Source organism: Loxodonta africana, chromosome 4 (genome assembly GCF_030014295.1).
Source record: "Loxodonta africana isolate mLoxAfr1 chromosome 4, mLoxAfr1.hap2, whole genome shotgun sequence".
Classification (NCBI taxonomy): Eukaryota; Metazoa; Chordata; class Mammalia; order Proboscidea; family Elephantidae; genus Loxodonta; species Loxodonta africana.
The window spans coordinates 35,230,297-35,244,748 of NC_087345.1; the positions used below are offsets into that span (position 1 = coordinate 35,230,297).

A 14,452-nucleotide genomic window follows, 5' to 3' on the forward strand; every position below is an offset into this window, starting at 1 on the left:
ACAATATATGAGAAAGAGACCCTGTAGTCAATGACTCAATAAATGGTTCAATAAACGGTGCTGTGTGAACTGGATATCCATATGAAAATAAATGAACCTTGATCTCTACCTCCTACCAACAAAAAAGACCTAATGACAGATAAAACAATAAAGTTTCCAGAAGAAAACATAGGAGAACATATTTAAGATATTGGTATAGCAGAGTTTTTTTTAAACTATGACACAAAAAGGTTAACTACAAAAAATGTGGTGATAAAGGAGAATGAAGAACAAGAACACCAAGGTCACATGACAACTATGAGCCCAAGAGACAGAAAGGGCCACATGAACCAGAGTCTTACATCATCCTGAGACCAGAAGAACTAGATGGTGCCCAGCTACAACCGATGACTGCCCTGACAGGGAGCACAACAGAGAACCCCTGAAGGAGCAGGAGATCAGTGGGATGCAGACCCCAAATTCTCAGAAAAAGACCAGACTTAATGGTCTGACTGAGACTAGAGGAATCCTGGCGGTCATGGTCCCCAAACCTTCTGTTGGCACAGGACAGGAACCATTCCTGAAGACAACTCATCAGACATGGAAGGTACTGGACAATGGGTTGGAGAGAGATGCTGATGAAGAGTGGGCTACTTGTATCAGGTGGACACTTGAGACTGTGTTGGCATCTCCTGTCTGGAGGGGAGATAGGAGGGTAGAGAGGGTTAGAAACTGGCAAAATTGTCATGAAAGGATAGACTGAAAGGGCTGACTCATTAGAGGGAGAGTAAGTAGGAGTATGGAGTAAGGTGTATATAAGCTTATATGTGACAGACTGACTTTATTTGTAAACGTTCACTTAAAGCTCAATAAAAATTATTTAAAAAATAAATAAATAAAATAAACCAAAAAAAAAAATGTAGTGATAAATTGTATTCCATTAAATTAAGAATTTCTATTCCCCAAAGACACCATTAAGAGAATGAAAAGGTAAGTCACCAAATAGAAGATATTTGCAATACATGTATTCAGTAAAAAACTTGTATCCAGAATATATAAACAATTGTTGCAAATCAATAAGAGAAAGCCTAAAAGAAAAAATGGGTAAAAGATTTAAACTAGCATGTCACAAAATGACATATTCAAATGACTAAGAAATATATGAAAAAATGCTAAACTTCATTAGTAATGACAGAAAAACAAATTAAATACATTATCATTTAATTCAGAGCAGAATGGACAAAATGAAAAAGAGACAATACTAACTTTCAGTAAGATTTTAGAACAACTGGAAATGTAATAAAATGCTGATAAGGATGTGGGGCCAAGATGGTGGAGTAGTCAGATGCTTCCAGTGAGCCCTACTACAAAAAAGACCCGAAAAAACAAGTGAAACGATTATATTTATGACAAGCTGGCAGCCCTGAACATCAAAGGCAAAGTCAGAAAACAGACTGAGGGGTAGGGGGAGGGAGAGACGGTTCAGAAGCAGAGAGGAGTTGCAAGACCTGAATCGCTGGGAACCCTTAGGCAACATTCCGTGGAGCGACTGCTATAGGCTGGTGGTAGCGTTTGGCTGCAGTTTCCTCAGGGACAAACAGCCAGCTGCACAACCTACTCAAAAATCCAGAATCAGAGAATAACGGCACTCTTAGCAAAAGTTAACTACTTGCATATATTTTACTGCACCCCCAGCCCCCAAGCTGACTTCAGTGGCTAGCGCTTTCCCTGGGCCTGAGATAGGGCCTACTGAGCAGCCCGAGCCATTCTCCCGGCCTTAGAGAAGGAATAAATTCACAAGTAAGAGAAAAGATAATCTGCCAGCTCCACTAAGCTGGGGAACTCAGGACAGAAGCAGCTCCTGTCCACACATAGACAGTCCGTGGACTTTGAATACCTTCCCCCCCACCCCCACCGCACGACCTGTATGGTCTGTTTAAGGAGAATATGCTCTTGTTGGCAGACTGTAACTGATTCAGCTGTGTGCTTTGCCTATTAAACAGGGTCCTCACCACCAACATCAGGGTCCTAAGGACTGGTAGCTCCATTCAGGTCACCCAGCCACCCATGACAGGGGTCCAAGGATAACTGGTACCTCCCAATCCTTACAACCAAAAGCACTGGGTTCCCATGGTCCGTCTACAGGACCCACCCACCTGTGTGCTCTAGAGAACAGGGAGGTACTTTCCTCACAGACCTTCGGGGGACAGTTGTCAGCCCCCTGCTTTGTTGAGAGTGTGATCCCCTGCTGCAAACAGATACTGTTACCTACAACCAATCACCCCTGCCCCTCTCAGACTAAAGGACAGAGCCTGTACCACACACTTGATGACCAACTATCTGGACACCTGAGCTGAATTCATACAAGAAAAGCAAATGGACTCCTAGGCACATATACCTGATAACAGCTCTAGCGATCTGGTGACAGGACGTTAGAGCTTCAAAGGCAAAGATAATCAAGCTAGCTCACTCAAGCTACCTATTTGGGCATATCAAAACAAAACAAAGCAAGAAGCTAGAATACCATAAGCAAACATAAACTAATACAATAACTTATAGATGGCTTGGAGACAACAGTCGATATCAAATCACAAAAAGAAGCAGGCCATGATCACTTCAACAAGCTCTCAAAACAAGGAATCAATGGATCCTCTGGATGAAGGTGCCTTTCTGGAATTACCAGATGCAGAATACAAAAGATTAATATACAGAACACTTCAAGACTTTAGGAACAAGATCAAGAAGCAGATCAGGAAATACACAGAACAAGCCAAGAAACATACAGATAAAGTAGATAAAAAATTAAAAAGGTTATTCAAAACATTATGAAAAATTTTATAACCTGCAAGAATCCATAGAGACACAGCAATCAGAAATTCAGAAGATTAACAATAAAATTACAGAATTAGAAAGTCAGAGGAGCAGAATTGAGCAAGTAAAAGGCAGAATTGGTGAGACTGAAAATAAAGGACTTGACACCAATATATTTGAAGAAAAATCAGATAATTTTAAAAAACGAAGAAACCTTAAGAATCACGTGGGACTCTATCAAGAGAAACAACCTACGAGTGATTGGAGTACCAGAACAGGGAGGGATAACAGAAAATACAGAGAGAATTGTTGAAGATTTGTTGGCAGAAAACATTCCTTATATCGTGAAAGATGAGAAGATATCTATCCAAGATGGGCATCGAACTCCACATAAGTAGATCTTAAAAGAAAGTCACCAAGACATATTATAATCAAACTTGCCAAAACCAAAGACGAAGAGAGAATTTTAAGAGCAGCTAGGGATAAACAAAAAGTCACCTACAAAGGAGAGCCAATAAGAATAAGCTTGGACTACTTGGCAGAAATCATGCATGCAAGAAGGCAACAGGATGACTTACATACAGCAATGAAGGAAAAGAATTGCCAGCCAAGATCATATATCCAGCAAAACTGTCTCTTAAATATGAAGGTGAAATTAGGCTATTTCCAGATGAACAGAAGCTTACGGAATTCGTTAACACCAAACCAAAACTACAAGAAATACTAAAGGGAGTTCTTTGGTTAGAAAATCAATAACATCAGGTATCAACCCAAGACTAGAACACTAGAGAGAGCAATCAGGGGTCAATCCAGATAAGGAAATCACAAAAATAAATCAAAAAAAAAAAAACCTCAAAACAGGGAAAAAGTGATGTTATTATGTAAAAGAAAACATTAAAACAAAGAGGGACTAAGAAATGTAGTCATAGATCTTTCATATGGAGAAGAAGACAGGTGATATAAAGAAACAAAAGTTAGGTTTAAACTTAGAAAGATAGGGGTAAATATTAAGGTAACCACAAAAGAGACTATCCTACTCATCAAAATAAAATACAAAAAAAATTGAGTCTCAAAAAAATTGAGACTCAGCAGATACAAAATCAACAACAATGAATAAGAGGAAAAGACAATACATAAAGATAAACTACTCAGCACAAAAAATTAAGTGGGAAAAAAACTGTCAACAACACACAAAAAAAAGACATCAAAATGACAGCACTAAACTCATACCTATCTATAACTACGCTGAATGTAAATGGACTAAATGCACCAATAAAGAGACAGAGAGTGGTCGAATGGATTAAAAAACATGATCCATCCATATGGTGCCTAAAAGAGACATACCTTAGACTTAGAGACACAAACTAAATCTCAAAGGATGAAAAAAAATATGTCAAGCAAACAACAATCAAAAAAGAGCAGAAGTGGCAATATTAATTCTGACAAAATAGGCTTTAAAGTTAAATCCACCACAAAGGATAGGGAAGGATACTATATGATGATTAATTGATAACATACCAGGAGGATATAACCATAATAAATATTTATGCACCCAATGATAGAGCTACAAGATACACTGAAAAGTGAGATAGACAGCTCCACAATAATAGTAGGAGACTTCAAAACACCACTTTCAGTGCAGGACAGGACATCCAGAAGGAAGATCTAAATGCCACAATCAACCAACTTGACCTCATAGACATATTCAGAACATGCCACCCAACAGCAGCCAAGTATACTTTCTTTTCTAGTGCACATGGAACATTCTCTAGAATAGACTACATATTAGGTCATAAAGCAAGCCTTAGCAGAGTCCAAATATCAAAATATTACAAAGCATCTTCTCCGACCACAACGCCATAAAAGTAGAAATCAATAACAAAAAAGGCAGGGAAAAGAAATCAAACACTTGGAAACTGAACAATACTCTGCTCAAAAACAACTGCATTATAGAAGCATTAAGGATGGAATAAAGAAATTCATAGAATCCAATGAGAATGAAAACACTTCCTATCAGAACCTTTGGGACACAGTGAAATCAGTGCTCAGAGGTCAATTTATATCAATAAATGCACACAGCCAAAAAGAAGAAAGGGCCAAAATCAAAGAATTATTCCTAAAAGTTGAACAAATAGAAAGGGCAACAAACAAAACCCTCAGGTACCAGAAGAAAGCAAATAATAAAAATTAGAGCAGAATTAAATTAAATAGAAAACAGAAAAACAACTGAAAGAGTTAACAAGAACAAAAACTGGTTCTTTGAAAAAATTAACAAAATTGATAAACCATTGGCCAAACTGAAAAAAGAAAAATAGGAGAGGAAGCAAATAACCCGAATAAGAAATGAGATAAGCGATATTACAACAGACCCAACTGAAATTAAAAGAATCACATCAGATTACTACGAAAAATTGTACTCTAACAAACTTGAAAACCTAGAAGAAATGGATGAATTCCAAGAAACACACCACCTACCTAAACTAACACAAACAGAGGTAGAACAACTAAATAGACCCATAAAAAAAAGAAGAGATTGAAAAGGTAATCAAAAAACTCTCAACAAAAAAAAGCCCTGGCCCTGACAGCTTCACTGCAGAGTTCCACCAGACTTTCACAGAAGAGATAACACCACTACTACTAAAGGTATTTCAGAGCATAAAAAAGGACAGATTACTCCCAAACTCATTCTATGAAGCCAGCAGATCCCTGACCCCAAAACCAGGTAAAGACACCACAAAAAAAGAAAATTTACAGACCTATATCCCTCAGGAACGTAGATGCAAAAATCCTCAACAAAATTCTAGCCAATAGAATTCAAAAACATATGAAAAAAATAATTCACCATGACCAAGTGGGATTCATACCAGCTATGCAGGGATGGTTCGACACCAGAAAAACAATTAATGTAATCCATCATATAAATAAAACAAAAGACAAGAACCACATGATTTTATCAATTGATGCGGAAAAGGCATTTGACAAAGTTCAACACCCATTCATGATAAAAACTGTCAGCAAAATAGGAATAGAAGGAAAATTCCTCAACATAATAAAGGGCATTTATACAAAGCCAACAGCCAACATCATCTCAAATGGAGAGAGTCTGAAAGCATTCACCTTCAGACAGGAACCAGAAAAGGATGCCCTTTATCACCACTCTTATTCAACATTGTGCTGGAGGTCCTAGCCAGAGCAATTAGGCTAGATTAAGAAATAGGGGGCATCCAGATTTGTAAAGAAGTAGTAAAAGTATCTCTGTTTACAGATGACATGATCTTATACACAGAAAACCCTAAAGAATCCTCAAGAAAACTACCGAAACTAATAAAAGAGTTCAGCAGAGTATCAGGATACAAGATAAACATACAAAAATCAGTTGGATTCCTCAACACCAACAAAAAGAACATCGAGGAGGAGATCACCAAATCAATACCATTTACGGTAGTCCACAAGGAGATAAAATACTTAGGAATATATCTTACCAGAGATGTAAAAGGCCTACACAAAGAAAACTACAAGACACTACTGCAAGAAACCAAAAGAGACCTACATAAGTGGAAAAACATACCTTGCTCATGGAAGAAACATTGTAAAAATGTCTATTCTACCAAAAGCCATCTATAGATACAATGCAATTCCAATTTGATTCCAGTGACGTTTTTTAATGAGATGGGAAAATAAATCACCAAGTTTATATCGAAGAGAAAGAGACCCCGGATAAGTAAAGCATTACTGAAAAAGAAGAACAAAGTGGGAGGCCTCCTCTACCTGATTTCAGAACCTATGATACTGCCACAGTAGTCGAAACAGCCTGGTACTGGTACAACAACAGATACATAGACCAAAGGGACAGAATTGAGTATCCAGACTTAAATCCATCCACATATGAGCCGCTAATATTTAACAAAGACCCAAAGTCAGTTAAATGAAGAAAAGATAGTTTGTTTAACAAATTATATTGGCATAACTGGATATCCATCTGCAAAAAAAATGAAACAAGACCCATATCTCACAACATGCACAAAAACAAACTCAAAATGGATCAAAGACCTGAATATAAAAATCTAAAACGATAAAGATCATGGAAGAAAAAATAGGGACAACACTAGGAGCCCTAATACATGACGTAAACAGTATACAAAACACTACTAACAATGCAGAAGAGAAACTAGATAACTGGGAGCTCCTAAAAATCAAACATCTACGCTCATCCAAAGACTTCACCAAAAGAGTGAAAAGACTACCTACAGACTGGGAAAAAGTTTTTAGCTATGACATTTCCGATCAGCGCTTAATCTCTAAAATCTACATGATACTGCAAAAACTCAACTACAAAAAGACAAATAACCCAATTAAAAAAATGGGCAAAGGATATGAACAGACACTTCACTAGAGAAGACGTTCAGGTAGCTAACAGATTTACATGAGGAAATGCTCACGATCATTAGCCATTAGAGAAGTGCAAATCAAAACTACAATGAGATTCCATCTCACTCCAACGAGGCTGGCAGTAGTCAAAAAAACACAAAATAATAAATGTTGGAGAGGTTGTGGAGAGACTGGAACACTTACACATTGCTGGTAGGAATGTAAGATGGTACGCTTTGGAACTTGATTTGGAGCTTCCTTAAAAAGCTAGAAATAGAACTACCATACGATCCAAAAATCCTACTCCTTGGAACATATCCTAGAGAAATAAAAGCCTTTACACAAATGGATATATGCACACCCATGTTCACTGCAGCACTGTTTACAACAGCAAAAAGATGGAAAGCAACCAAGGTGCCCATCAACGGATGAATGGATAAATTATGGTATATTCACACAATGGAATACTATGCATTGATAAAGAATGATGATGAATCCATGAAACATTTCACAACATGGAAGAATCTAGACGGCATTATGCTGAGTGAAATTAGGCAGTTGCAAAAGGACAAATATTGTATGAGACCATTATTATAAGAACTCGAAAAATAGTTTAAACAGAGAAGAAAACATTCTTTGATGTTTACGAGAGTGGGGAAGGAGGGAGGGAGAGGGGTAGTCACTAATTAGATAGCGATAAGAACTATTTTAGATGAAGGGAAAGACAATACGCAATACAGGCGAGGTAAGCACAACTGGACTAAACTAAAAGCAAAGAAGTTTCCTGAATAAACTGAACATTTGGAAGGCCAGCGTAGCAGGGGTGGGGGCTTGGCGACCACAGTTTCAGGGGACATCTAAGTCAATTGGCATAATAAGATCTATTAAGAAAACATTCTACATCCCACTTTGGAGAGTGGAGTCTGGGGTCTTAAATGCTAGCAAGTGGCCATCTAAGATGCATCAATTGGTCTCAACCCACCTGGATCAAAGGAGAATGATGAACACCAAAGACACAAGGTAATTATGAGCCCAAGAGACAGTCAGGGCCACATAATTCAGAGACTGCAACAGCCTGAGGCCAGAAGAACTAGATGGTGCCTGGCTACAACCGATGACTGCCCTGACAAGGAACACAACAGAGAACTCCTGAGGGAGCAGGAGCACAGTGGGATGCAGACCCCAAATTCTCGTAAAAAGACCAAACTAAATGGTCTGACTGAGACTAGAAGGACCCCAGAGGTCATGGTCCCCAGACCTTCTGTTAGCCCAAGACAGGAACCATTCCCAAAACCAACTCTTCAGACAGGGGTTTGACTGGACTATGGGACAGAAAATGATACTGGTGAAGAGTGATCTTCTTGGATCAAGTGGACACATGAGACTACGTGTGCAGCTCCTGTCTGGAGGGGAGATGAGAGGGCAGAGTGAGTCAGAAGCTGGCCAAATGGATACGAAAACACAGAGTTGAGGGAGGGAGTGTGCTGTCTCATTAGGGGGAGAGTAACTAAGAGGATATACAAACCCAACCAACCCAGTGCCGTCAAGTCGATTCTGACTCATAGCGACCCTGTAGGACAGAGTAGAACTGCCCCATGGAGTTTCCAAGGAGCACCTGGTGGATTCAAACTGCCTACCCTTTGGTTAGCAGCCATAGCACTTAACCACAATGCCACCAGGGTTTCCAGGAGTATATAGCAAGGTGTATATAAATTTTTGTCTGAAAGACTGACTTGATTTGTAAACTTCCACTTAAAGCACAATAAAAAAATTTTTTTAATGCTGATAAGGATGCAAATTGGTAAAGTCACTACAGTGTGAGAGAGCACTTTTTATATGGCCTTTCTCACCATGGTCTTAGAACTCCCACTAAATTATTGGGTAAAAAAAAAAAAAATTATTGGGTAGGACTATGCAAATAAGGTGCTTAAGGCTCACCAATATTGGACAGCTTGCTAATCATGCAAATAAGGTGCATGGCACCCTCATGGGGGCGAGACCATATAAATAAGGTATATGGAACCCTAACGAAGCGATTGGTCAGTTTGGCCATGTTGCTAGGCTTAAAACGAGCCATCCTAGAGGCAGGAAGACAGGACCCCCTACCATCAAGAAAAAAGAGCCAGGAGTGGAACGTGTCCTTTGGACCAAGGATCCCTGCGCCGATAACCTCCTAGACTCATGAGCCAGAGAGGGAGCTGTAACACTAGAGATGGCACAAGACAGCAAGAAGTGGTGGCAGAGAAAGTGCAGCAGCAGAACCAGGGCACCAGCGCAAGACAGTGCAGTGGGCTTCCCAGCCCATGAAGCAAGGTGTCTACAGTGGATGCCCCAACCCACAGAGTGAGAAAGCTGAGTGCCTTCTAGCAGGAGTCTTACTGGCAGAGTAGGGTGCCTCCGGGCACTTACTGGAGGAGCTAAAGAGCTTGGTAATAGTTGCTCAAGCAAGGCAGAGGCTGAGGGGCCGAGAATGCGATAGGCCAAGGGCCAGTGAGAGGACTGCCTGTGGACACAGCTGAGAAGAAGCTGTCCTGATCAAAGAACTGTATCCTGAGTCATTCCTGATCCTGAATTATTACCTGTTGCTTCGCTAATAAACCCCATAATCATGAGTATTGTCTGTGAATTCTGTGTGGCCGTTGCAATGATTTATCAAACCCAGCAGAGAAGTGGAAAGTGACGTGGGACGGATGCCCAGTGTCAGAATTGGCTAAAAGGTTGGAGAGAGGTGCTTTGTCTGACCTCCACCTCATAGGAATCAGCTTGGGCTATTGATCGTGATTCTCCTCCCCCATGTTGTGAAGTTACAGGAGGTCAGATCTCCCTCCATGGCACCATTTTTACAGCCACTTTGGAAAATAACATCTGCTAAAGCAGAACATAGCACATCCTATGCTCCAGCTGTGTTACATCAACAGAAATGCATAGCAGAAGACGTTTAACACTTCTATCTCAGTAACATATAGAAAAAGCAGTCAAGAAAATTAATAGCAATAGAGAAGATTTAACTATACGATTTACAAACTTAACATCATTAACCTATATAAAACAATACACCCAACAAAAGAATACGTATTTTTTCCAGTACATACAGTTTATCTACCAAAATTGACCATTAGTTAGACAATAAAGCAAGTCTCAACAAATTTCAAAGGTTTCAAATAACATACAGTATGCCCTCCGATCACAATATAATTAAGCTACAAATCTACAACAAAAACATAATTAGAAAATCCCCATATATTTTGATCTATAACCCAACTATTACAGAAAGAATCATAATGGAAATTTGAAATTATTTTTTACCTAATGATAATGAAGGTATAATATATCAAAACTTCAGGTACAAACTAAATTATAGCTACACTTGGAGAGAAATGTCTTAATATGTGTGTGTGTGTATATATATATATAAATATATATATATATAAATAAGAAGAAAGCCTGAAAATCAATTATCTAAGCTTCAAGTCAACAAATCTTTTTAAAAAAGTAAAATAATTCTGAGGAAGTAGAAGGAAATAGTAAAGAATAGAAATTAATAATATATAAAATAGAATTTCAATATAGTGGATCAATAAAGACAAATACTGTTTCTTTGAAAAGACTAATGAAATTGGTGGATATCTGGTAAACTGAAGAAAGGCAACAGAAGGCAAACTAGCCAATGCCAGGAATGAAAAAGACTACAGATTCCAGAGGCATTAAAAAGGTCATAATGATAAATTATAAATAATTTTATAAAACGTGAAAATATTGGATAAAAGAGAAAAATTTCAAGAAAAAAATTATCAAAACTGATAGGAGAATAAAAACAAGAATAAAAAGAAAACCTGAATAGTTTTGTATCTATGAAATAAACCCATAATTTAAAATTTTCCCACAAATAAAACTCGAGATCCAGATGGCTTCAACAATAAATTCAACCAAAATATTTAGGAAGAAATAACACTGATTTGACACAAACACTTCCATGTAATAGAAAAAGGGCACATCTCTCAACTCATTTTATGAGACCAGCATAACCTTGAGAGCAAAACCAGTAAAGGGCATTACAAGAAAGGGAAATTTCAGGCCCCAAAACAGTTAAATGGGGAAAAGACAATCTTTTTAACAAATGGTGCTGGCATAACTGGATATCCATCTGCAAAAAAAATGAAACAAGACCCATACCTCACTCCATGCACAAAAACTAACTCAAAATGGATCAAAGACCTAAATATAAAATCTAAAACGATAAAGATCATGGAAGAAAAAATAGGGACAACCTTAGGAGCCGTAATACATAGCATAAACAGTATAAAAACATTACTAAAAATGCAGAAGAAAAACTAGATAACTGGGAGCTCCTAAAAATCAAACACCTATGCTCATCCAAAGACTTCATCAAAAGAGTAAAAAGGCTGCCTACAGACTGGGAAAACGTTTTCAGCTATGACATTTCCAATCAGCGCTTGATCTCTAAAATCTACATGATACTGCAAAAACTCAACTGCAAAAAGACAAATAACCCAATTAAAAAATGGGCAAAAGATATGAACAGACACTTCACTAAAGAAGACATTCCAGTAGCTAACAGATATATGAGGAAATGTTCACAATCATTAGCCATTAGAGAAATGCAGATCAAAACTACAATGAGATTTCATCTCACTTCAACAAGGCTGGGCATTAATCCAAAAAACACAAAACAATAAATGCTGGAGAGGTTGTGGAGAGACTGGAACACTTATACACTGCTGGTGGGAATGTAAAATGGTACAACCACTTTGGAAACTGATTTGGAGTTTCCTTAAAAAGCTAGAAATACAACTACCATATGATCCAGCAATCCCACTCCTTGGAATATATCCTAGAGAAATAAGAGATATATGCACACCCATGTTTATTGCAGCACTGTTTACAATAGCAAAAAGATGGAAGCAACCAAGGTGCCCACCAATGGATGAATGGATAAATAAATTACGGTATATTCACACAACAGAATGCTACGCATGGTTAAAGAACAGTGAGGAATCTGTGAAACATTTCATAACATGGAGGAACCTGGAAGGCATTATGCTGAGTGAAATTAGTCAGAGGCAAAAGGACGAATATTGTATAAGACCACTATTATAAGAACTTGAGAAATAGTTTAAACTGAGAAGAAAACATTCTTTCGTGGTTACAAGAGGGGGGAAGGAGCGAGGGTGGGAGAGGGGCATTCACTAATTAGACAGTAGATAACAACTACTTTAGGTGAACGGAAAGACAGCACACCATACAGGGGAGGTCAGCACAATTGGACTAAACCAAAAGCAAAGAAGTTTCCTAAATAAACTGAATGCTTTGAAGGCCAGCGTAGCAGGGGCAGGGGTCTGGGGACCATGGTTTCAGGGGACATCTAAGTCAATTGGCATAATAAAATCTATTAAGAAAACATTCTGCATCCCACTTTGGAGAGTGGCATCTGGGGTCTTAAACGCTAGCAAGTGGCCATCTGAGAAGCATCCATTGGTCTCAACCCACCTGGATCAAAGGAGAATGAAGAACACCAAGGACACAAGGCGATTACGAGCCCAAGAGACAGAATGGGCCACATGAACCAGAGACTACATCATCCTGAGACCAGAAGAACTAGATGGTGCCCAGCTATAACCAATGACTGCCCTGACAGGGAACACGACAGAGAACCCCTGAGGGAGCAGGAAAGCAGTGGGATGCAGACCCCAAATTCCTGTAAGACCAGACTTAATGGTCTGACTGAGACTGGAAGGACCCTGGTGGTCATGGTCCCCAGACCTTCTGTTGCCCCAGGACAGGAACCAGTCCCAAAGCCAACTCTTCAGACAGGGATTGGACTGGACAATGGGTTGGAGAGGGATGCTGGTGAGGAGTGAGCTTCTTGGATCAGGTGGACACTTGAGACTATGTTGGCATCTCCTGCCTAGAGGGGAGATGAGAGGGTGGAGGGGGTTAGACGCTGGCGAAATGGACACGAAAAGAGAGAGTAGGGGGAGAGTGCAGGCTGTCTCATTAGGGGGAGAGTAATTGGGAGTGTGTAGCAAGGTGTATGTGGGTTTTTGTGTGAGAGACTGACTTGATTTGTAAACTTTCACTTAAAGCACAATAAAAATTATAAAAAAAAAAAAAGAAAGGCAAATTTCTCTCATGGACAGAGTTGCAAAAGTGTTAAACATTATTATTGTTTATTGTTAGGTGCTCTGGAGTTGGTTCCAACTCATAGCGACCCTGTGTACAACAGAATGGAACACTGCGCGGTCCTGTACCATCCTCACAATAATTGCTATGTTTGAGACCATTGTTGTAGCTACTGTGTCAATCCATCTCATTGAGGGTCTTCCCCTTTTCACTGACCCTCCACTTTACCAAGCATGATACCCTTCTCCAAGAAATGGTCCCTCCTGATAACATGCCCAAAGTACTTGAGATGAAGTCTTGCCATCTTTGCTTCCAAGGAGCACTTCAGTATACTTCTTTCAAGACAGACTTGTTCATTCTTCTGGCAGTCAATGGTATATTCGGTACTCTTTGCCAACACCATAATTCAAAGGCATCAATTTTTCTTTGGTCTCCGATCTTCCTTATTCATTGTCCAGCTTTTACACGCATATGAGGCAATTAAAAATACCATGGCTTGGGTTAGGTGCACCTTAGCCCTCAAAGTGACATTTTTGCTTTCCAACACTTTCAGCAAACAAAAATCTAGTAATATATCAAAAGGATAATTCTTACCACCAACTTAGGTTTATTCCTAGATAAGCAATCAATGTAATTTATCACATTAACAGAAATAAAAGAGAAGAGACATATGATCAACTCAATATATCTCAATAAACCCAGAAAAGACTTTTGATAAAAATTCAACAATCACTCAAGATTAAAAACAACAACAAATATTTAGCAAGCCAGGAACTAAAAGCAAACTTCCTTAATCTGATAAAGGTTATCTACAAAAATCCTTCAGCAAAGATCAAAAATAATGGTGAAATGTTGAAAGCTTTCCATTGGAGATCTTGAATGAAATAAGGATGTCAGCTACCACCACTTCCATTCCACATTTTATTAGTGGTCCTAGCCAGTGCAATAAGGCAAGAGATACAAGAAAAAAGACACAGAAAGACTAAGCACTGGGAAGAAATAGAATTATCATTATTCACAGATGACTGTATACATAAAATAAATTCAAAAATATATACTGAATAATTATTTGAATTATCAGTTGAGTTTAGCAGGTTGGCTTAATTCCAGGTCAATATAAATTGAATAAGATATCAGTTTCTTGTGTGTAAAC

General features: G+C 38.6%; 1 protein-coding gene across 2 annotated transcripts in view; it reads right to left on the reverse strand.

Annotated features, from left to right (window-relative positions):
- CFAP54 (cilia and flagella associated protein 54) overlaps positions 1-14,452 on the reverse strand; it is a 462,482-nt gene that overhangs the window by 397,730 nt on the left and 50,300 nt on the right. The gene's annotated exons all lie outside the window — the stretch shown is intronic.